Here is a 23,624-nt window from a genome sequence, read left to right as displayed (position 1 = left end):
AAAAATCTGAACTGGTTTACAGAAGAGCTAGCAGAAGTTAGAGGAAACATGCATGTGCTGTACCAGATGCATAAGCCAGCCGCTAACCAAGTAGCAGAACAGAGCATGAACATTCATAGGTCATATTTGAGACACAAAAAATTCTACAAAGCTAAACTTCTTCTGGCAAAAAGGCAAGCAGTGGAAAACTATATAGAAAGGGCTCCCAATAAATGCAAGGCAGCACGGCTGCATGGCAGATAATAAAACAAGAGAATACACCAAAATGTACAGAAACAGCTCTGCTTGAACCTGAGGAATTAAATCAATGCTTTTTAAACTCACAAGGGGAGGCCGCCAATTGTGAAATTCAGATTCGATTCATACTGCGCATAATAAAAGCTCATGGCCAGAGGTGTAATGTGGCAAAGCGCCAAGATGCACTTCTCAGCCGTTGTCGAGAAAATCGACAGTTAAAAGAAACCATTGCGGTGAAATACTCTCTACGATTAATGGTTTTCTACAGCGTCATAGTGCAGCGGTAAGCGCTGGGGTTCGTAATCCGAAGGTCGCCGGATCGAATCTCGCGCCATGCAATATTTTTTTATTATTAGTTTTTTGCAATTCAAATATATAACTATTAATGAATTGCTTATGCATGTTGGTGAAGCCGGATCGCTCTCCAATTGTACCGCCTCCATTTTTCCGTTTGTTTAACAGGGTGTACCAAAGCTGTCCCGTCCGCACTGATTTTCGACGATGTTATAAGTTGCGCTAGGGACCGCATCTACCTTCTTTCGAAGTTAGCAGGCAACTACGCTGTTATGGGGCGGCTCGTTTCGGCCCATTCAACATCTGTCCTTCAAGTGTAACGAGCGAGTAACGAAGTTTATATTTCATACCTGCCACAGCAAGTTTGTGTTCGTGGGGTCTCTATTCTAATTCGAACGTTTGACTTACGCTATACGTATTCGTTTCTACGTCTTCCGTTAACTATACGTGGTTAACATTATGAAGACAATTAATAACATTTGTGAAATACAAATTTGTTTGCGGAAAACATAATGACGTTCGAAGTCGCCAGTTTTTCCACGACAAACGACTTTCAACAACTTATTATATGCATAATTGTTGCAACTGATTGCCGGGAATTTTATATATATATATATATGAATTACAAAAAACAAATACTAAAAAAAAGTTCCATGGGGCGAGATTTGATCCGGCGACCTTCGGATTACGAACCCGAGCGCTTACCGCTGCACCACCGTGCTGTAGAAAATTCCTCATCGTAGAGAGTATTTCTCCGCAACGGTTTCTTTTAACTGTCGATTTTCTCGACAACGGCTGAGGAGTGCATCTTGGTGCTTTGCCACATTACACCTCTGGCCATGAGCTTTTATTATGCGCAGTATGAATCGAATCTGAATTTCACAATTGGCGGCCTCCCCTTGTCAGTTAAAGAAATAAGTAACAGTATTAAAGCAACAAATTCATCTGCAATGGACCTTGTTGGAACACCACTGCCTGTTAACCTGGTATTTCAATGGAGGGCTGTCACACCCGCTGATATTATAAAAGCTGTATCCAAATTTTCAGGTTCTTAAAGTATGGACTGTTATTGGTTGTCAAATAACATAATTAAACAGACAATACATTCAATCACAAAAGCATTAGCTTTTATTTTTAATAAATGTGTTGAATTTGGAGTTTTTTGAGATGCACTTAAGGTGTCAAAAGTTGTCCCAGTTTTTAAAAAAGGGGACAAACATCTTCCCCAAAGCTACAGACCAGTCTCTCCATTGTTCCAATATTCCCAAAGATATTTCAGGCACTGATACACACACAAATAAGCAGCTTCTTTGAAAAACACAATATCCTATGTAGCAGTCAGTTTGGTTTTCGCAAAGGGAAAAACACAACAGGGGCCATCTTGGAAATCATTGAGCAAACCTTAACAGCTTTTGAAAATAATAACATGGCATCACTGGTATTATGTGACCTAAGCAAAGCTTTCGATTGCATTCCTGTTGACGTACTACTGGGGAAACTAGAGTTTTATGGAGTGAGAGAGAGCACTTTACCTGTGATAAATTCGTATATATGTAACTGAAAACAATTCATTTCAGTGAGAAATGTAAATGCCTGCGTAATGGAAATCAGCACAGGTGTACCACAAGGGTCTATCCTTGGACCCTTCTTCTTCATTGTAGCTATTAATGATTTACCTAAAAACATAGCCCACCCTGTTGTGTGTTATGCTGACAATACAACAATGCTTACGACACATCAGAACATTTCAGATCTGAATAAACTAACAAAAGAAACACTTGATAGGCCCTGGACTGGTTTGCAGCCAATAAGCTCCTGTGAAATCGTGATAAAGCCCAACAAATTTTAATGGGAACATCAAATGAAGTAGGCAGTAAGTCAGTAAAACTCTTAGATATTCATATTGACTCTAAACTCTACTAGGAGGAACATGTCAATCACATATGTGAAAAAATATCTCGGGTGTAATACCTTATCTTGAAACTAAGGGAGGTAGTGAGCTTAGAGTACCTTAGGGTAACATACTTCGGGCTATTCCAGTCACATATTTCATATGGTCTGATTATATGGGGCACTCTCCTCACATCAAGAATATCTTGAAATTACAAAAAAAAGTCTTACGCATAATATGTAAAAGAGGTCATAGGGAGAACTGTCGTCCTCAGACTCAGAATACTCACAATTATAAATTTATACATCTATGTGTCTTTACTCTATATTAGAAATAATATTTCAAAATTTATTGCCAGAGGGGAAATACATGAACACAACACCAGGGCTAAGGGCAATTTCGACATACCACGCCACAGATTAGCAAGAACAGGAAATGCCCACAAAGTTAACCCACTCAAAATGTTCAATAAACTGCCATTCATGTTCAGTCTATGGATATATATATTTTTTTAATTAAGTGGTACAGCTGGCTTTCAGATCATCCATTCTATGACATTAAAGAATTATTTGAGATGCCTGAGGAGGATATTGGCATTTAAAAGTTGTCTGTAGTTCAACATATCATTGTGTGCTGTGGTTAATCATGTGTAATTACATAGTATATACAATAATACAATAGGATATTATATTAGATTATAGTATAGCTTATTGCATTAAGGCCCCCCCCCCCCCCCCCCATGAACCATGGACCTTGCCGTTGGTGGGGAGGCTTGCGTGGTTCAGCGATACAGATAGCCGTACCGTAGGTACAACCACAACGGAGGGGTATCTGTTGAGAGGCCAGACAAACGTGTGGTTCCTGAAGAGGGGCAGCAGCCTTTTCAGTAGTTGCAAGGGCAACAGTCTGGATGATTGACTGATCTGGCCTTGTAACAATAACCAAAACGGCCTTGCTGTGCTGGTACTGCGAACGGCTGAAAGCAAGGGGAAGCTACAGCCGTAATTTTTCCCGAGGGCATGCAGCTTTACTGCATGATTAAATGATGATGGCGTCCTCTTGGGTAAAATATTCTGGAGGTAAAATAGTCCCCCATTCGGATCTCCGGGTGGGGACTACTCAAGAGGATGTCGTTATCAGGAGAAAGAAAACTGGCGTTCTACGGATCGGAGCGTGGAATGTCAGATCCCTTAATCGGGCAGGTAGGTTAGAAAATTTAAAAAGGGAAATGGATAGGTTGAAGTTAGATATAGTGGGAATTAGTGAAGTTCGGTGACAGGAGGAACAAGACTTCTGGTCAGGTGACTACAGGGTTATAAACACAAAATCAAGTAGGGGTAATGCAGGAGTAGGTTTAATAATGAATAGGAAAATAGGAATGCGGGTAAGCTACTACAAACAGCATAGTGAACGCATTATTGTGGCCAAGATAGATATGAAGCCCACACCTACTACAGTAGTACAAGTTTATATGCCAACTAGCTCTGCAGATGACGAAGAAATTGAAGAAATGTATGATGAAATAAAAGAAATTATTCAGGTAGTGAAGGGAGACGAAAATTTAATAGTCATGGGTGACTGGAATTCGAGTGTAGGAAAATGGAGAGAAGGAAACATAGTAGGTGAATATGGATTGGGGCTAAGAAATGAAAGAGGAAGCCGCCTGGTAGAATTTTGCACAGAGCACAACATAATCTTAGCTAACACTTGGTTTAAGAATCATGAAAGAAGATTGTATACATGGAAGAACCCTGGAGATACTAAAAGGTATCAGATAGATTATATAATGGTAAGACAGAGATTTAGGAACCAGGTTTTAAATTGTAAGACATTTCCAGGGGCAGATGTGGACTCTGACCACAATCTATTGGTTATGACCTGTAGATTAAAGCTGAAGAAACTGCAAAAAGGTGGGAATTTAAGGAGATGGGACATGGATAAACTGAAAGAACCAGAGGTTGTACACAGTTTCAGGGAGAGCATAAGGTAACAATTGACAGGAATGGGGGAAAGAAATACAGTAGAAGAAGAATGGGTAGCTTTGAGGGATGAAGTAGCGAAGGCAGCAGAGGATCAAGTAGGTAAAAAGACGAGGGCTAGTAGAAATCCTTGGGTAACAGAAGAAATATTGAATTTAATTGATGAAAGGAGAAAATATAAAAATGCAGTACATGAAGCAGGCAAAAAGGAATACAAACGTCTCAAAAATGATATCGACAGGAAGTGCAAAATGGCTAAGCAGGGATGGCTAGAGGACAAATGTAAGGATGTAGAGGCCTATCTCACTAGGGGTAAGATAGATACGGCCTACAGGAAAATTAAAGAGATCCTTGGAGATAAGAGAACGACTTGTATGAATATCAAGAACTCAGATGGAAACCCAGTTCTAAGCAAAGAAGGGAAAGCAGAAAGGTGGAAGGAGTATATAGAGGGTCTATACAAGGGCGATGTACTTGAGGACAATATTATGGAAATGGAAGAGGATGTAGATGAAGATGAAATGGGAGATATGATACTGCGTGAAGAGTTTGTCAGAGCACTGAAAGACCTGAGTCGAAACAAGGTCCCCGGAGTAGACAACATTCCATTGGAACTACTGACGGCCTTGGGAGAGCCAGTCCTGACAAAACTCTACCATCTGGTGAGCAAGATGTATGAAACAGGCGAAATACCCTCAGACTTCAAGAAGAATATAATAATTCCAATCCCAAAGAAAGCAGGTGTTGACAGATGTGAAAATTACCGAACTATTAGTTTAATAAGTCACAGCTGCAAAATACTAACACGAATTCTTTACAGACGAATGGAAAAACTGGTAGAAGCCGACCTTGGGGAAGATCAGTTTGGATTCCGTAGAAACACTGGAACACGTGAGGCAATACTGACCTTACGACTTATCTTAGAAGAAAGATTAAGCAAAGGCAAACCTACGCTTCTAGCATTTGTAGACTTAGAGAAAGCTTTTCACAATGTTGACTGGAATACTCTCTTTCAAATTCTAAAGGTGGCAAGGGTAAAATACAGGGAGCGAAAGGCTATTTACAATTTGTACAGAAACCAGATGCAGTTATAAGAGTCGAGGGACATGAAAGGGAAGCAGTGGTTGGGAAGGGAGTAAGGCAGGGTTGTAGCCTCTCCCCGATGTTGTTCAATCTGTATATTGAGCAAGCAGTAAAGGAAACAAAAGAAAAATTCGGAGTAGGTATTAAAATTCATGGAGAAGAAATAAAAACTTTGAGGTTCGCCGATGACATTGTAATTCTGTCAGAGACAGCAGAGGACTTGGAAGAGCAGTTGAATGGAATGGACAGTGTCTTGAAAGGAGGATATAAGATGAACATCAACAGAAGCAAAACAAGTATAATGGAATGTAGTCTAATTAAGTTGGGTGATGCTGAGGGAATTAGATTAGGAAATGAGACACTTAAAGTAGTAAAGGAGTTTTGCTATTTGGGGAGCAAAATAACTGATGATGGTCGAAGTAGAGAGGATATAAAATGTAGACTGGCAATGGCAAGGAAAGCGTTTCTGAAGAAGAGAAATTTGTTAACATCGAGTATAGATTTAAGTGTCAGGAAGTCATTTCTGAAAGTATTTGTATGGAGTGTAGCCATGTATGGAAGTGAAACATGGACGATAAATAGTTTGGACAAGAAGAGAATAGAAGCTTTCGAAATGTGGTGCTACAGAAGAATGCTGAAGATTAGATGGGTAGATCACATAACTAATGAGGAAGTATTGAATAGGATTGGGGAGAAGAGAAGTTTGTGGCACAACTTGACCAGAAGAAGGAATCGGTTGGTAGGACATGTTCTGAGGTATCAAGGGATCACCAATTTAGTATTGGAGGGCAGCGTGGAGGGTAAAAATCGTAGAGGGAGACCAAGAGATGAATACACTAAGCAGATTCAGAAGGATGTAGGTTGCAGTAGGTACTGGGAGATGAAAAAGCTTGCACAGGATAGAGTAGCATGGAGAGTTGCATCAAACCAGTCTCAGGACTGAAGACCACAACAACAACATTGCATTAACTTTTAGAAGCTATCCTGGTGTAATTTGGTACACTGCCATGCTTGAAATGTATTGTATAATGTACTGACACTTGTTTATTTTATTATTCTATATGTACTAGTACATCCTGTATGACGATGCTAATATCACTTTAAAATGATCTATGATGAATAAAACTCTTGATTCATGCAGGGCTGTCTCGCTTTCGTTTTTGTATATGTTGTTGCCGCCGCCAACAATCATGATGTGAGCGTCTTTCTTCAATTGACTTGTTTCTGTTGTAATATTCTCCACCACTGCATTTAACATTGCACCAGGCTTGATTTTCGCGAAAACATTTGGATAGATCTTTTCCATCATGACTGTCGGCATACAGAAGGAGTCTTTTGGTGCATCTTAAGGTTGGCAAGTTCCTTTGTGGTTCTTTAGCACGAGTTTTGTGATTACTTTCTTGTTCGTTTGTGTCTGTTGTGTTATCACAATCCACTACTAGTGCTGAGAATTTGTTTGATAATGCTATCACTGGGGCTTTACTTAACACATGCCACATGCCACATGCCACATTTTCTGTGCAGAATGACCATTAACAACGGAGTTGTCTTGAGTTAGGTGATAATTCTGATCCACTGCTATATACTTTGTTTCCATCTCTTGGTGTTTCCTCAGAAGTTCTTGATATTTTGTATTGATTGAAACTAAATCATATGTTAACACACTTATTATTATTTCTTTTGTCTTTAGCGTGTTAATTATTTCGTTTACTGCAGCACTTACTGCAATAGCCACCATAAAGATCGCGGGAGGCGCACATCGGCTCGGCGCGTCACAGACAGTAGTTGCCGTTGCACGCGAGAATTCGGCCGTGCCCTCTGCTGGCGGAACAACAACAACTCAGGCAGCACGGGCTGTGCCCAGTCAGTTTTACATCGGGCATGCCCAGCAGAAAGTTCCTGGTCTACACTATGTGAAGTGTGACGGACAACATGAATTGTGTTAATACACAATTGGCGTCGAGTAAGGTTGTTCTTTCACATGTTGTGTCGTTGTTCCAGTTTCGCAGCTTATCCACGGCATGGAGGATTTAGTGCGGGTTTTGGCTGAGCAGCAGACGGAGCTCATGGCAACCATGAAAGAAGCACTTCCGGCATTGCTCTCCACGCAGTCTGCTCCAGCGCTGTTCCCTTCTCCCTTTCCCCCCTATGACGAGACGGCGGAGGATTGGGATCCATATGAACATTGCCTTCGGCAGCATTTGCAGGCATTTCATGTTGCCGATGCGGAGGTATGTCGTGCTCTTTTCTTGTCTTGGATATCTCCCTCGCTGTATCAGCTTTTGCGGCAGCTAGCGCCATTGGAGGAACCCTCGTCCTTGTCTTTTGATGCATTGTGTTCATTGCTGTCTTCATATTATCGCCGCCGCACGCATGTTGTGGCGCCTAGGGTCGAGTTCTATCAATGCAAGAAACATCGCCATCAGTCTTACCGGGCGTGTGCCACTACCCTGCATGGTCTTAGTCGCAAGTGTCATTTTGTCACGGAGCAGTCACGAAAGTCGTATGCTCAAGTTATGGTGTGCAACATCATTGTTCGTTCGGCCCCTGATAGGGAGGTCTGGCAATGGGCCCTGCAGTTGTAAGACTCTTTCCTTGAGGAATTCCTGTCCATTACTCAATTGTATGAAGTCTCTCACGCGACAGGCCAACAGTTGGAAGTGTGGTGCGACGTCGTGGCGGTTCAGGGTGGCACGGCCGCATCCACTGCATCCGGGGTGGACGATGTGCGAGCGGTACAATCTGGCCATTACGGCCGCTCCTGCACGGCGCATAAACAGAGTTCTGGCCGTCGGCCCCTGTTACTGTTCTGTGTGTTTTGCTATATACATCATGATTGGTCAGAGTGCCCCCAGCATTGGGCCGTTTGTCGCAAATGTAATAAAAAAGGACACATTGCTAAAGTTTGCCACTCAGCCTCAAAAGAATCGAAGGAAGCAGGTACAGAGGACATGGACGTTGACATTCCGGAAGTTTCATCGGGACAGGCTCCCGACGCATCGGCACACAAACTCTTTATTGAGGTGTCGGTTTGGTCGTGCCGATTACAGCTGCAAGTAGACACGGGCGCGCCGGTTTCCTTGTTGAATGCACAAACTTACTCCGACCTTGGGTCGCCCCCGTTGGTGCCAGTTTACCGGCGTCTCCGCAGTTTATTCCCCTACTGGGTCAATTCACTACCGACGTTACTTACAAATCAGTCTCTTGGACTCTTACATTTATTGTTGTCAGTGATGCGAGCTCCGCTAACCTTTTTGGATTGGATGCCTTTCAAGCTTTCGGTTTTTCTATCACAGACACCATACAGTTGGTCTCCGAAGACGTTCCCTATCAGTCATTGGAATCTTTGACCTCTGAATTTAAGGATATCTTTGAGGAGGGCCTGGGGTGTGTTTCTGACTTTGAAGCTCACTTAACGTTGAAGGCGTCAGTTTGCCCGTGTTTTCTATGCGCGAGGCAGATCCCCTTGGCTCTGTGCCCTCAGGTAAAAGCAGAGCTAGAGTAGCTGACAGCCCTCAGGGTCGTTCTTCCCATTTCTTTTAGTGAGTGGGCTTCGCCCCTCATTATTGTCAGGAAACCCTCAGGAAAATTACACCTTTGTGGCGATTTCAAGGCCACCATTAATTCTCAATTGGTGGTGGACACCTATCCCTTGCCTCGTTCTGATCAATTGTTCTCCAACGTGGCGGGATGCCAATATTTTTCGAAAATCTATCTCTCGGAGGCTTATCATCAGATACCACTTGATGAGGACTCCAAACGGCTGGCGGTCGTCAACACCCTGTTTGGCCTTTACCAACACCAGCGGTTGGCCTTCGGAATATCCAGTGCCCCGGCGATATTTCAGCATTATCTTGAGCATGTCATGTCTACAATCCCTCACTGTATTAATTACCTGGACGACATAATTGTCACAGGCCGCAGCACGAAGGAACACTTGTTCAACCTTCGAACCCTCTTTCTCCAATTCAGGTCCGTGGGCCTGCGTTGCAACCTGCGTAAGTCGAACATCTTCCAACAGTCCATTGAGTATGTAGGCTACACCATCTCTTGGCATGGAGTCCAGCCGCTAGGAAGTTTGGTCCAAGGTATCGTCGACCTTCCGCGGCCCACTTCGCTGAAGGAGTTGCAAGCTTTTTTAGGCAAGATTGCCTATTACCACCGGTTCATTCCCAGGGCTTCTACCATAGCTTGCCCCCTGTACTGCCTTCTGTACAAGGGTGTTCCTTTTGATTGGTCATCTGCATGCAAGCGCGTGTTCACCTCGTTGAAGGGCCTCCTGATGTCAGCACCTTGTTTGGCTACTTTTGACCCAAATAAACCGTTGGTCCTGGCTACAGATGCTTCGCAGTAATGGGGTGGGGGCGGTCCTGGCCCATCCCAACACGGTTGGCTCCAAGCAGCCACTGGCGTTTGCGTCTAAAACTCTTAGTCTCACGCAGGCCCATTACTCCCAGGTGGAAAAGAGGTTTTGGCCATTGTCTATGCTGTTACCAAGATTCACCCTTTCTTGTATGGCACGAAGTTTCAGTTAATCACTGACCATAATCCATTAATATAGTTATTTGGCCCTGCCTCTCAGATTCCAGATAGGGCGACCCACAGACTGCAGCACTGCGCATTGTTCCTCTCTAAGTATCATTATGACGTTCATTTTCTCCCTACCAGACAGCATGCCAACGCCGACGCTCTTTCCCGTCTTCCTGTGGGCCCGGATCCTAAGTTCGATTGGGAGGAGATTATGTGTTTTCTTTTGGATGTGGCGTCCTGCCAAGCGGTTGATGGCTTCCCAATCACTAGTTCTAGAGTCGCCAGGGAAACGGCAGCTGACCTGGTTCTCCGGCAAATAGTTTGCCTTGTTCAGCAGGGGTGATCGTCCCAACCTCCAGGCCGGGCCTCAGACCCTCTCCGTAATTATTTTGTTCTACAAGACCGCGTCTCAGTCTTGGAAGGAGTTCTCCTGGCTACCGATGATACAGCTCCTCGCGTGGTTGTTCCTGCAAGTCTGCGAAGGGAGGTCCTCACGTTATTACATGAGAGGCACTGGGGTGTTTCCCGAACTAAAACCTTGGCTCGCAGACGTGTACTGGCCCGGTATTGACAGAGAAATTGAGCACTTGGTGGCCGCCTGTTCCTAGTGTGCAAGCCAACAGGCGTCTCCCAGGTCAGCATTCTCTTCATGGCCGCCTGCAATCCAGGCATGGGAACGTGTTCATATAGATTTTGCAGGCCTGTTTCGCAATGGCTTCTGGCTCATTGTCATTGATGCTCATTCCCGATTCCCATATGTGGTTCGCTGCTCCTCAACCACTTCAGAAGTTGCAATCGAGGCACTCGCAAAAATCTTTTCTGTGGAAGTTCTGCCAGTCACCCTGGTATCGGACAATGGACCTCAGTTTATTTTGCAGACCTTCCAGGATTTTTGTAGGTGCTTTGGTATTTGGCACGTTTGCTCTCCCCCCCTTTCATCCACAATCGAATGGCGAAGCTGAGCGCATGGTGCGCACATTTAAGACGCAGATGAAAAAGTATGTGCATGAATTTCCTGCAGAGGAGGCGTTCACTTTTTTCCTGACGGCATACCAGACCACACTGATGGGGAATGCAGCCCCGCAGAGCTCCTCCACGGGTGCCAACCTAGGACTCTGCTGCACCTCCTCCGGCCTGGTCCTCACCAGTCTTCGCAAAACTGGGAACCCGGCTTTCCATCGGGTATGTTGGTCGCAATCCACATTGGATACCGGCGGTGGTCCTGCGCCGCAATGGCCGCCGGCTCTATACCTTGCAGGCAGGGGACCGGGAGGTACGTCGTCAGCAAAATCAGCTATGTCCATGTTTGGGCACCCACCCTCCGACCCCTCCGGCGCCGGCTTCCCCATTGCCGGCACCCATGTTGTTTTCTCAGGGGATGCTACCGCCCCTCCCACCTGTGACTCCGCCACACCACAATGGTTCTCAGCCTTGGCGGCCTCCAGTAGCTCCAGCACCGGCATCGGCATCGTTAGAGATGCCCTGGTGAGAGCCGGCCCCCCTCCCAGGCCCGGTTTCTCAGGAGGCTGGTTCACCTGTGGTCGTGCCTTCCGCATCGTCCCCGCCACTGGGTCTTGCCCCTCCCGGGTGGAACGGGATCCGGAGTTCGACAGCTTGTCGCCAGTTCTGTGCCGGGCTCCAGTGGTGGGACGAAGGGGGCCTCTTCGTGTAGGTCACTTCCAACCGCATTCGGAGGTTCCGGCTCAAGGGTTGGCAGATCCCCCCCCAACTCCAGCATTCCAATGGATGTGGAGGTCATCGCTACTGCATGATGCTCCACCTTCCGACACAGTGGATCACAGTGGCTTCACCCCCCGAAGGAGGAGGAGTGCAGTAGCCATCAGAAATACCGCAGGAGGCACACATCGGCACGGCGCATCACGGACAGTAGTTGCCGCAAGTAAAGTCCCATCCACCAGAGGGCACGTGAGAATTCGGCCGCGCCCTCTGCCGGCGGAACAACAACAACTCAGGCAGCACAGGCTGTGCCCAGTCAGTTTTACGTCGGGCATGCCAGCAGGCAGTTCCTGGTCTACAATATGTGAAGTGCGACGGACAACGTGAATCGTGTTAATACACTTACGAAGCACTGTCGACATGTCCAGTCATGTTCATGTTCGTCTTTTATATATTTCAAACTGACTTTGACACATTTATCACGGTACCAGTACTTGCAGTCGACACACAGGATACTTCTTTTGACCTTCTTCATGGAAATTTTACAAACCTCACTATCACTTTTTAAAGAAACTGAGACATCACTGCACAAAAAATATTCACTCGTGTAAAAGATGATGGGTAGGAATTACTAACTCACATCTGTAAATGTGTCTAAATGGTCTTATGTATGAATATGTAATGTGAATTAAAACAATTAGGTCTACATCATTATCATAAATTGTACAAATGATCCATGGAACATGAACTAACTAACATTTTGGCCCATTTCAAATTTATTCTCTTCCAACAAATTTTCCTTGCTTTTTGGTACAGAACTGCAATCCCAACATTGGCAGAACGCTGACTTGTTCCTTAAAAAATTGTTCAACCTTTTCTGCAACACTCTGCCATTTGATGCTTCTGTCCACTAAGGATTACAAAATGTGTTCTATCCCCTATCCCCCACTCCCAAGTTTATTTGATTCATATTACCTGTTTTCTTAAAAATGTCATCAATTCCTCCTCCTATCTGGTTTGGTTTAAATATCACATAGTCTGCCATTCAATTTCTCTTCAGGACTTGGTAGTTTCAGTTCCTTCATCATGAACCTGTGCTGCCTCATGTTTCATAACACCATTACACATAATTCTAAGTGATACACTAGACAAGTAATTTACTTGCATCTGACATTTATCCAACCTACTTTCCATACACCCATTCAACTGCTTTTGAAACCAATTCTTGCATAGCCTTGACAAATGCTTTACTATCCACAGTTACAGCTATTGTCGCTTCATCAAAATACATTCACACATTCAGAAAGTAAATACAACAAATGTTACACTTAGCAAATAACTTGAATCTATACTACAGTGCCCAAAATAATCAATTACCATAAGATTGGATCAGAAACTGCTGAACATTATTATGACAAGTGGCCTATCTTCTTTTTATATGAGCTGAATTCCAACTTACAGCAATACATAATCAACCCCATAAAGCAGAAGAAATCTACCGTTTATTTATAGTAACCTGGTTCAGGCCCTGGTTATATACTATACAGGTAGGTATGAGATGTCAACACTGCCAACAATAGCTTTCAACAGCTGACACCACCCGGTGCAGCCAACATGATGTGTAGAGCCATAGAGGACCATCTGTTTGTTTCACTGTAGCCATGCATCTGAAGCACAGTGCAATCGACAGTTGATCATAATTAATCCTGCTCACAGCCAGCACAAAAGTGAATAGTTCCAATGAGAGAAATAAATGGCAACTGAGTATTTCTGCTACATGGTAGAGCACAGAATGTCACTACCACAAAATTTATTCTTGAATCCGACTAGCAGCCAGACTACTAATCCTATCAGTTTGAACAACAAGATTGGAGAATTTTTTCTCTCTCAAAAACAAGTATTGTTAAATGAGAATCCCTGTCTGCTCTCTTTACAAATTTGCTGCCACACTTAAGGTAACTATGCCGCATCCAAGGAAAAACAATTTTCTGCTGTTTTTACACGCAAATACACTGATTTTAGTTAAGAAATAATGCAGTGGCAATCCCATCTTTCTTTCTTTTCTTCAGCTCCCATTTTTTTCTCTTGCAATATCTTGGGACTGAATGGCAAGAAAATTTGGTATTAACCCTCAAGTGAGTGCACCCTTTGTACACAAGTAAAGAATAACTGCCTTTACATTACCAAAATAAAAATGTATGAGCAACATCACAGTTTCATCTTATATTAAAAAAAATCAAATAATTTGCTCAGCAAGCGATAGTAGGAGAACATACATACAAAAGGTACCACAGTTTGCAAGTTTTCAGAGCCAGTGGTTCCTTCTTCTGGCAGAAGGATTGAAGAGGAAGGAAGAGGGGTGAAGGTCTAGGAAAGCGGGTAGAGTCTGGAAAAAGTCACCCAAAACCCCAGGTCGGGGAGACTTACTGGATGGGATCAGAAGGAAAGACTAATTGTTGGGGACTGCACAATTTAATCTTAGTGTAATTAAACAATGATACAATAAACTTATTTTCTATGAGCTAAATAACCATTTAATCAAGCAATAATAAAATAAACTTTCATTGTATCACTCTGTTGCAGTGTAAAAGTGTTGCTCTACAGAAATGACTCATTCCAAGCACTAAATAATGTAGTTGCATCAGGTCCCAGGCAGCTGCTAACTTGATTGATAATTACCTTATAGACAACTGCCTCATTGTTGCATTATGCTGCTAGCTCAGAATCTGGGCCATTTTCAAGCACAGATCATAAACTTTTCTCACCTAGATCGCCGTTTATTTTACAAGGGGTATTCAGAAAGTAAATTCAAATTGGCCGCAAAATGAAAACCGCTGTGAAAATCAATAATGCTTTATTTGCAACTTCCAGCTACTTATCTACACAGTCCTCACTCTGACTTAGGCATTTGTTGCAGAGTTGTACCAACTTTCCAATAGCCTCGTCATAGAAGGCAGCCACCAGTGCTTTCTGCCAATTTTCTACAGTTTATTATCTGTGCCAAAATCTTGTCTTCACAGCCACCAGTTCATGTGAGCAACGATGAAACTCAGATTGAACCAATTATGGGCTGAAGTATGGGTGATCAAATACTTCCCATCAAAAACACTGAAGGAGCATCTTCACAGTCCCTGCAGAATGCGGCTGAGAATTGTCTTGAAGAAGGAAATGTATGACAGTTAAGAGCTGCATAGCTTCAGGAAAAACTTCTCACCAGGCCCTCCTACTTGACAGGAGATACTATTTTCTAGGTATCTCTATACGCTCACACTGTGTGCTCAGAACTGAAAAGAGCAAAATGTTGCAATCAATGAGTGCACAGGTGACACTGCCCTACACATCTGTGCAAGGTTTCATAGGATTTTCACAGTGGTTTCCATCTTGCGAGCGATTGGAACATGTTTTCTGAATAGACCTCATATATTATGGTGCTCACTTGGACGTATGACAACACAACTTATCACAGTGTCAGCTGAAGCAATAATGAAAGAATAAGTGTGGCCTCAAAATTGTTAAACAACAATGGAATGGTCCAATATATTGAGCTGTGGTGGCTTCAGTGTCGCGCAGTCCTAATGGCACTACATTTCACCAATTCTAGACCTCAATGTATAATCTTTGCTTCATTATGTGTTCCCTCTGGAGCTATGTGGTAGTGAGTAGTGTGTGGGACAGAGCACTGGAGAGTTGTGCCTTAATACATGGCATCCTGGCAATTGCAGTGAATTGAAACCATTGAGCATTGGACTATAGGGTCCCATGTTTTCTTGCAGCATTGACCGTTGCTATTGGTGAGTTAAGTAATCAAGTAGCAAGTCTCATCATGTGCAACCTATTGTGAAGTGCATCAGTCAACTGTGGTGTGCTAAATATGTTGAGATGTACTGAACAACTTGTTAGCAGTTACACTCCTGGAAATGGAAAAAAGAACACATTGACACCGGTGTGTCAGACCCACCATACTTGCTCCGGACACTGCGAGAGGGCTGTACAAGCAATGATCACACGCACGGCACAGCGGACACACCAGGAACCGCGGTGTTGGCCGTCGAATGGCGCTAGCTGCGCAGCATTTGTGCACCGCCGCCGTCAGTGTCAGCCAGTTTGCCGGGGCATATGGAGCTCCATCGCAGTCTTTAACACTGGTAGCATGCCGCGACAGCGTGGACGTGAACCGTATGTGCAGTTGACGGACTTTGAGCGAGGGCGTATAGTGGGCATGCGGGAGGCCGGGTGGACGTACCGCCGAATTGCTCAACACGTGGGGCGTGAGGTCTCCACAGTACATCGATGTTGTCGCCAGTGGTCGGTGGAAGGTGCACGTGCCCGTCGACCTGGGACCGGACCGCAGCGACACACGGATGCACGCCAAGACCGTAGGATCCTACGCAGTGCCGTAGGGGACCGCACCGCCACTTCCCAGCAAATTAGGGACACTGTTGCTCCTGGGGTATCGGCGAGGACCATTCGCAACCGTCTCCATGAAGCTGGGCTACGGTCCCGCACACCGTTAGGCCGTCTTCCGCTCACGCCCCAACATCGTGCAGCCCGCCTCCAGTGGTGTCGCGACAGGCGTGAATGGAGGGACGAATGGAGACGTGTCGCCTTCAGCGATGAGAGTCGCTTCTGCCTTGGTGCCAATGATGGTCGTATGCGTGTTTGGCGCCGTGCAGGTGAGCGCCACAATCAGGACTGCATACGACCGAGGCACACAGGGCCAACACCCTTCATCATGGTGTGGGGAGCGATCTCCTACACTGGCCGTACACCACTGGTGATCGTCGAGGGGACACTGAATAGTGCACGGTACATCCAAACCATCATCGAACCCATCGTTCTACCATTCCTAGACCGGCAAGGGAACTTGCTGTTCCAACAGGACAATGCACGTCCGCATGTATCCCGTGCCACCCAACGTGCTCTAGAAGGTGTAAGTCAACTACCCTGGCCAGCAAGATCTCCGGATCTGTCCCCCATTGAGCATGTTTGGGACTGGATGAAGCGTCGTCTCACACGGTCTGCACGTCCAGCACGAACGCTGGTCCAACTGAGGCGCCAGGTGGAAATGGCATGGCAAGCCGTTCCACAGGACTACATCCAGCATCTCTACGATCGTCTCCATGGGAGAATAGCAGCCTGCATTGCTGTGAAAGGTGGACATACACTGTACTAGTGCCGAAATTGTGCATGCTCTGTTGCCTGTGTCTATGTGCCTGTGGTTCTGTCAGTGTGATCATGTAATGTATCTGACCCCAGGAATGTGTCAATAAAGTTTCCCCTTCCTGGGACAATGAATTCACGGTGTTCTTATTTCAATTTCCAGGAGTGTATAAGCAGGAGAACAGTATTATCCAGTGACTACCTGGAAGCCTGAAGCTTTTGGCCTCCTTGGCATTTATTTGAAATTATGTTTGAAGATTGAATTTAAAGATTGTTAATTCTGCCCTGGTGTAAGCTGGCTGGGAATCTAGTTCCATTATGCCCTTCAGTGACCCTTTTTGGAGATGCATGTGTCAATTTGGAGCTTTCTGCAAGTGCCAAGCAAGTATTTAGCAATTTTAACCTGATACTTGAAATTGTTGTTTGTTATCATTGAGTATTTGAGACTACAGATTGTAATTTCTGTTTGTTGTTGACGTTATGGCCCTTTCGGGGGTGATTTGTGTGCGCTCAGCGTAAAGGTACATGTGTGGGTGATGTGCGTACGCATGCTCTTATTCTGGTGTTGAGGAGCCCTTCGGGTTTTAGGTCTGCCATTTTGTGCATATCCAAATTACACTGTCTGTTAGTCCCTAAGAGGCCCCAATGAAGGTATACCTTGACTTATTAAATCTTGTTTGATTATTAAGTGATCATTCTTTTAAATGACCATGCACATTGTTTCTTGTTATTGCTAGGAAGGTTAACTTAGAATGTTTATGAGCGGGTCTCTCCTGTACTAAAATTTTAATAGTTAGTTTCCATGAAAACAGTCTTTAATTGCCCATTTAAGTATTGCTGAGTGTATTAATTTCATCAGACTTGTTTGTTGTTTGGTATATGTTGACAGCCTTGTATCAGCAGTGGTTAACGCTTTGCTGTCCTGTTGGACCAGGACAAGGAAGCAGTTGCCTTCTGCTTCAGCGGCTTCCTCATTATGACACAAAGCCTGGGTGTTGGCAGGTCACATGTGCTTCTGCAGGTCTCCTGTTCCAGCTTCAAGATGAGTAGTTTATTGACATTCTTTGGGTATCATGCCACTGTGGGCATGTTGCCAGATTAGGACTTGGCTCTAGTGATTTTGGGGAAGTAATTTAATCAGTGACTCTATTATTGTAAGGTCCTTGTGAGCATGTTATGAAATCCTTTGGGCAAATTGAGCTCAGAGTTTCTTGATTTCTCAAAAAAGGATTTAATTGTCATAACCATTTTAATAGCACTTTAGGGGTCTCATAGTTTGTTTAAGTAATTAACTTGATTAATGGGTAACAGACTTGAGGTAATCAGTGAAGTATTACTTGTTGCTTCAGTTTTTACGTGTGGGTAGTGTCTGGCCAGCTTGGTCATATCTTGTCAAAGTGGGAGCAGAATAACATTGTCTTATGACACCAAAGTGTCATTTGCCTTACGCTCCATGGTGTTGTTAGTGAAAGTCAAATTTAATGGAATTGTGTATCTCCTAATGGTGAGGTGACTAATGAGCTTTGGATACTAACATTATATGTACTTGCGTTTAATTTTTTACCTTGGAGTAGACCTGAAGCTTACTGTTGCAGTGGTGACATATGGTTTATAATGTCTTTTATGTAACAGTTGGTGAACTTATGTTCAAGTCCTTGTGGGATTAGCACACAGTCGTGATACTAGTCGCATGGACAGAGTGCTGCTACAGGTTTATTTAATCAATTATCTGTTCGTAATCAGGCCACCATTGTATTGCACAGTTGACATGTTTTTCAAGTACCATTTGTAATTTTATGTGTAGTTGAAATGTACTTATGCTTTGTGATATTGAATTTGGCAAGAATCTTGGTAACTGTTAGTTGGCTTATGATAGAATTGTTATTAATAAAAAAATATTTGTTTGGGAATGGTAAATGATGCATCGAGGTGGGCCACACTTCTGCTTGTTTTCCTGAAATCAATCCCGATCCTTGGCCTGGGTCTTTATTGGTAGCAGAGCATGGTTACGTTCTGTTTGGTGGGTGGGGGCAGGGGCTAGAGTTTGTAACATTTTGACATCATTTTCAGTTCCTTTGAGTAATTATACTGATACATCTGTCATTCCGTGAGTTATTATATTAATATTTTTGGTTGTTTTCAGGTCACTACCAGGGGTACCCTGTGATTTCGGATGTTACAAGGGAGCATTTGCAGTATGAATTAAAAGTTCATGGCCTGCCTATAGAAAGTAGTGTCCCAGAACTGGCAGCCAAGTTGCGTACAGTGGTGGACAGCCCGCTTTGCCTTTCTTCAGACGCCACTGGGGAGGTAGGTGACTCTCTTCCTCTTATTTCAGCCACATTAGATGATGTGCAACATAATGCGTCTATCCTGGAGGGCAGCCAACCCACCTATAAGCATTCTTTAGGATCCAGGCACATCTAGCACACTGGGGGAATCATTTACAAGATTTCAGTCATATTGAACTTAAGGATTCCAAGAAGCAAGGGGTTAAAGAGTTGCTTAATCGGGCAAGGGTCTTGCAAGTTAGGGCGGCACTCCTGAGTCTAGAGACTAGAGATTGAGGGTGTAGGGTTGGAACAGGAAGTTTTAAATGGTAATCAGCTTCTTGATGATACTGGTGCCTGAGGTCTTGGTAGTTTATCCTCTGATCACTTCGCCAAATTGCCCAACCCTATTATATGTCTCCTTATCGGTATAGTTGATGCGTTTATTGATGATCTGCATCAAGTGCAGCAAGTTCTGCAGTTGGTTGTCTGGTCTGTGTATCATGTTGACGCTCTGTACATACTGCACCACATGATCCTTTTGTTGCTTTATCCATTAACAAAAGGGACACTGAGTATCTTGGTCTCTGAAATCTTAAGACTTCAGGATTCCATAGGACAGCTCAGGGCTTGAATTATAGACAGAAAGTTGTTGGCACATAGGCTCAATGAGCTTGGGAGGAGGTATTATTGGCAGGTGCAGGCATCTTCTGAGACACTGAGCCAATACGTTGAACAAGTGCGTACGGCGGTGTCAGCACTTGATATTAGGGTTACCAAATCTGATAGTATTTCCAATATTTTAGAAGGCATACCCTCAGAGTATCAGTCTCTCTTGGTGTTTGCACACCACCTGACTAATTGCTAGAGTTAATTGAGGCACTGAAATTTTCTGATGAGCATCCCGGGTCTGATGGAAGTCTACTATCAGCACCTTTTATTCCGCTGGGTAAAAGGCATGATCCAGATCTGGTCCAGCCTCAAGCATTGTTGTCGGCCACTGTGGCTGAGCGGTTCTAGCGGTGCTGCTGCTGCGGTCGCATGTTCGAATCCTGCCTCAGGCATGGACGTGTGTGATGTCCTTAGGTTAATTAGGGTTAAGTAGTTCTAAGTCTATGGGACGCATGACCTCAGATTTTAAGTCTCATAGTGCTTAGAGCCATTTTTTTTTTTTCAAGCATTGTTACCATTGCAATGCGAGTGACCTCCTTGTGTGTGAGTGCCCTGTTGATTTTCCTTCCTTATGTTTGTACTCGTCTTCCCAAAGATGTTGTGTGGCCAATGGGCAAGAGCTGCATATGATTGGTGAGGTACGCAGTGAATTTATCTGTCTGTTGCTTGGCTGCCATTTTATTCAGCAGACCAGGTTGATCCTTGACTATGTGAGTGGTACCTAGTTCTTTAAATTCTCTCCAATGTTCTGAGCCTCATCAATTCTCTAAGCTGCGAAACAGGAGAATCTGCAGTTGGTTATCTTCAGCCAGAACAGGCAAGACAGTTGTTGGACCTGTTGCAGAAGTTTCTGCATCTCTTGTCTAGCAAACTGGGTGTTACTCATTTGATTCAGTATAATATTCATCTAGTTGATGATGTTTCAGCTTGACAGGCCCCTTATCATCTTTTGCTGTGTAAAACGAAAATTCTGAGGGGGATGATCAACGCTGTGTTGCAGGACGAGGTAATAAGGCCTTCCACTTCACCTTATGCTTCACCAATATTCCTTGTCCATAAAGCTCAAGGACAGGACTATAGGCCAGTAGTTGATTACAGTGTTCTAAACAAGAAAGTCATTTTGGAATCGGTCCCCTTGTCTGATCTTCACAACTGTTTTACATGGTTTTCTGGGGCTAGTTGTTTCACCATGCTTGATTTGAATCAAGAGTCCATTGACCGAAGAACCTATGCATGCCCTGCCTTTTGCACAAACTGGAATCTGTAATTATTCTTGTAAATTTATTCCCAATTTCGTGAAACCTGCTGCTCCCCTTAATAATTTGTGCTGGAAGGAGAGAGCTTTGTGTGGGGAGAAAGTCAGCAGTGTGCTTTTGAGGTTATTAAGACCACGATCACTCATTCTCCGGTATTGGCTGTGCCTGATTTCTACAAGACATTTATTGTCTAGACTGATGCTTCGAACACTGGGATCACCACAGTTCTTTTCCCTGAGGATCTTGGGGAATGACATACTTTATCTTTTGCCTCACGGAAACTGATGGGTCCCAAACTTAGGTGTTCAGAGTATGAGTGTCAGACCTTAGCTGTTCTATTCACCCTTGAAAGGTTCAAATTTTATCTCCAACACAGAGACTTTGATTTAGAAACCAACAATCAGGCATTGGGCTAGGCGCACAAAACCTGGTAGGATTGCAAGATGGGCTGTCCACATATCAGCCTTTCGTTTCAAGGTACATCATATGAAACGCTCCAACAAGCAGGTAGCAGATGCGCTTAGTCGCATGTGTGAAGAGGAGGATCCAGGAGCCAAAGGTGAAGCTGGGGGAGCCTCATGATATGGTGTGTTAGCCAAAGTACAGCAATTGTTTGGTAGCCTTAAGGCCAAGCAGGATCAGTGTCCATTGTGGAGACCCATTACGAGCAATTGTAGTCCGGAGAATGTGTTCCGGAGTACTTGTTTAAGGATGGGATTTTGTGTGAACAAGGAGGTGAACTCTAAGATCCAAGGATTTGTCTCCCTGTTGTGTTAGTTCCCTCCATCTTTCATTATTTCCATAACTATTTGGTGGGTAGTCATTTAAGCGTGTACAAAACCTTAGTGAAGGTACGTGCTCACCTCACGTGACCTTCACTGTACAGGGATTTTCGCCATTTGCTTAATGAGTGCGAGTCTTGTGAGAGAGGTAAACCAAACACTAACTCGCCCAAGGAGTTGTTGCTGTCCAAGCGAGAGCAGCATCCTATGGATGAACCCTTTATTGATTTCGTAGGACCCATTCCCTGTACTAAGAGGGGCAACTGTTACATCTTGGTTGTTGTCGATGAAGTCTCTCAATTTGTTTGGCTGCTCCCTAGCAAAGGGGTTACAGCTTCTATTACCATCCATCACCTAACCAAAACCTTTTTGTGATTTGCCGCGACCCCCCGCCCATGGAAATTGTGAGTGATAATGCTTTGGCCTTTGTCTACAGGCAGTTTAGACAGTTCAATTTCCACAATGCCATTAGGCCTATTACCACCACGCCATATTATCCTCAGGCATCCTTTGTGGAGAGGCTCAATTGTAATCTTAAGGAAGCCTTCATCATATACCATGCTACGACTCCAAGTAAATGGGGTGGCATGGCACCCTCCCCTGGCTACACTTCGCATCCAATTCCACTCAGCGTAAGGCATCAAAAACTGTTCCTGCCACTCTTATCTTAGCGTATCCCATTAATTCTCCCCACTCCAACTTGTGGAGCATTAATGAACTTTTATCCACATCAATCACTCCGGATCTCCTCTAGGAGAATTGGCAGAGGGCTACGCAGAATATTGAATTGGCTCACCATTGTCGGGCAAGGTGCTCCAACCAAGGCAGATGACCCATTTGGGAAAGCTGAGAGATAAGGTTTTGTTAGAAACTTTTCCCTCGCACAATCTGCCAGTGGAACAGAATTTACCAGAATAATTAGCCATTCCTATAAACCTGGCCACCTCTGTTTTACTCCTAGGTGGAGGAAATTTCTTCAGGTCCATTGTTTGTTTCTGGTTGATCCTAATGCCACTGCCTGAAATGCGGTGACCCAAAAATGAGATCTGATGCCTGGCGGGGTAATCTTGAATGGCTTCACTGTTAACCTAGCAGAATGAAATCTGGACAACACGCTACCAAGGTGAGAAAGATGTTCTTGAATGAATGGCTATACATAATCACATCATTAAGGTAGTTGGACATACACTCAAATTTCAAATCCCCCAAGACATGATCCAACAAATAAGAAAGAACTTTGGCGCAAATCGTGCCCTCTGCCACACACTGCTTGGTGATTACAGAGTATATATATGGATGTAGATGGCGTGAGTGCAGAGTGGTGCTGGTGCTAGTAAGTTGACCCCCACTTTGTGGGCCCATGTTCTATCATCAAGGTTTTGGGGCCAGTTAATTTGTTAGTCAAGGAGTTAGAAACAGGGAAGACCTTCCGAGTACATCTTCATCATGAAGCTTGTTTATTAATGTACCATTCCTTCTTGCTGAGGGAAGATCTTTCACTTTGAGCGGGGGAGGTAGAGCCATGGTGTCTTCTGTGAGAGCATGTGCGCGATCCTACTGGCGACACTTGTGCGAGCATTCCATTGATTCTGGGCCACATCCTATCATCTTTGTTTGGTTCTGTGTTCCCTCTGGGGCTGTGTGGTAGTGAGTGGTGTGTGGAGCACAGAGCTGGAATGGTGTACCCGAGTAGTCGGCGTCCTGGCAATTGCAGTGAGTTGAAACCATTGATTGTTGGGAATTGGGAGGCCAAGTTTTCCTGGATTGTTGACATTACTACTGGCGAGTTTAGC

At 44.3% G+C, this 23,624-nt stretch overlaps 1 protein-coding gene across 2 annotated transcripts in view; it reads right to left on the bottom strand.

Annotated features, from left to right (window-relative positions):
* LOC124607431 overlaps window positions 1-365 on the bottom strand; it is an 87,680-nt gene extending 87,315 nt beyond the window's left edge. For both annotated transcript variants that reach the window (XR_006978831.1, XR_006978832.1), the window contains exon 1: window positions 325-365. The gene's annotated coding sequence lies outside the window, so the exon portion shown is untranslated. The remainder of the gene's footprint in view (window positions 1-324) is intronic.
* Between the last annotated feature and the right edge of the window lie 23,259 nt (window positions 366-23,624).

The sequence above is a fragment of the Schistocerca americana genome, chromosome 3 (assembly GCF_021461395.2).
Source record: "Schistocerca americana isolate TAMUIC-IGC-003095 chromosome 3, iqSchAmer2.1, whole genome shotgun sequence".
Taxonomy (NCBI): domain Eukaryota; kingdom Metazoa; phylum Arthropoda; class Insecta; order Orthoptera; family Acrididae; genus Schistocerca; species Schistocerca americana.
This window is presented reverse-complemented; position numbering and strand designations above follow the sequence as displayed.